Source organism: Dioscorea cayenensis, chromosome 10, assembly GCF_009730915.1.
Source record: "Dioscorea cayenensis subsp. rotundata cultivar TDr96_F1 chromosome 10, TDr96_F1_v2_PseudoChromosome.rev07_lg8_w22 25.fasta, whole genome shotgun sequence".
Taxonomy (NCBI): Eukaryota; Viridiplantae; Streptophyta; class Magnoliopsida; order Dioscoreales; family Dioscoreaceae; genus Dioscorea; species Dioscorea cayenensis.
The window spans coordinates 3034190-3036035 of NC_052480.1; positions in this window are offsets into that span (position 1 = coordinate 3034190).

The window sequence follows — 1846 nt, forward strand, 5'->3', positions numbered from 1 at the left end:
ATCAAGAGGAAAACTGATGTGTTTCAAGTCTTCAAATTTTACAAAGTGCGAGTGGAACTTCATTCTGGAGAGAAGATCAAGTGTTTGAGGACTGACAATAGAGGAGAATACACTGGCAAAGAGTTTGATGAATTCTACAAGCAAAAAGGCATCAAAAGACAGTTCACTACAGCATACACTCCTCAATAAAATGGAGTGGCAGAACATATGAACAAGACTCTATTAGAAAGAACAAGAGCTATGATGGGAGCTGCAGGCTTAGACAAGAAGTTCTGGGAAGAAGCAGCCAACACGGCCTGTTATGTGGTGAATCAGGTTTCATTTACTGCAATCGAGTTGAAGACACCGATGGAGATATGGACTAGTAAGCCAGTTGATTATTCAAACCTTTATGTATTTATAATGTACAATACCCAAGAAACTACAAAGCTGGATCCAAAATCCAGAAAATGTATGTTCTTAGGATATGCTGATGAAGTTAAGGGGTACCGCCTATAGGATCCCACTACCCATAAGGTTATAATCAGCAGAAATGTTATCTTCATAGAAGACAAAGAACAAGAGCAAGTAGATGGTGAAAGCACTTCAAAAGAAAGCACAGAGACTACAACAGTACAGGTAGAAAAAGAAGCTGAAGCTACACTAGAGCACGAGGTACAATAGCTAGCTAAATCTGAAGTTACAAAAGTTCGGTGGTCAGCTCGTACAAGAAAGGCACCAAGTTGGCATTCTGACTATATTATGAAGGGTAATATTACTTACTGTCTTCTAACTGAGGATGGAGAGCCATCAACTCTTGAAGAAGCACTGAACAATTCAGATGCATCTCATTGGATATGTGATACCTTGTCTTGGTTTTTGACGTCATTCCTTTTTAATTTTTGTGCATGCATTAGGGGTAAAATGGTAATTTTGTACTAGTGGCATTCTTGCATGATTGTACAGTAGGTTGTGTGTGAAAACCAGCAAAAAACCAGGGGTAAAACAGTCTTTTGGACTCATTACTTTCCATTTTCTATTAGTAAGGGCATTTTGGTCATTTCCACTTTTTGTTTTAAAAAAAAAATTGAATGAGAGGATAAAGCAATGTGGCTGCCTCTCTTTCATCCATTTCTTTCTTTCTTCTTCTGTTTCTATGCTTTCTTCTTCATTCAGCCGAAAACCGATCTTTGGAAAAAAAAAATTGTCGGCGAGATTTTTCGGCGAATCAACGCTCATATTCTCTTCCTCTCAATCTCCTGAGCTTGGTAAGGCATCTATTCAAGGTTCTCTCCTTGTATTTTCTTCATATTTAATCATTTTTGAAATCTTTGAAACCCTAGAAATAAACCTTTTTTTGAGTTGTTTTTGGGCTCAAATCAAAGCCAGTGTCGTTGATATTCATTTCTGTGAATGTTGTAAAGCAACACTGTAACAAAGCAAAGTTACTGTAGCACCAAAAACCCTTGGCCTTTTCTTGTATTTCTTTCATCCAAATCGAAGCCCTTCTTACTTGAAGTCCATTGGAACCAATTTTACTTCGGTTTGAGGTCGTTTGGGTCCAAAATGATGTTGTTTTCTGCTAAAACCCTAGAGTTACATGTTCGGCATGTAACATTGCATTCACATGCATTTTAGTTTCCATTCTTGTGTTCATGGGTTCTTAGAGTCCCTGCTTGATTCTAGGTGATGAGGCATCTTCCAAGGGGAAAGAAATTGCCGACCAGTGAACGCATCTCGAGGCGAGATGACTGATTCCGTGAGTGGTTTAATTGTTAATTACATAAATTTAATAAGAGTATTATAGTATTTTTCTATATGTTTTATATCTTAAATTTGATGCTAAACCATATTTCATTTGTTATAT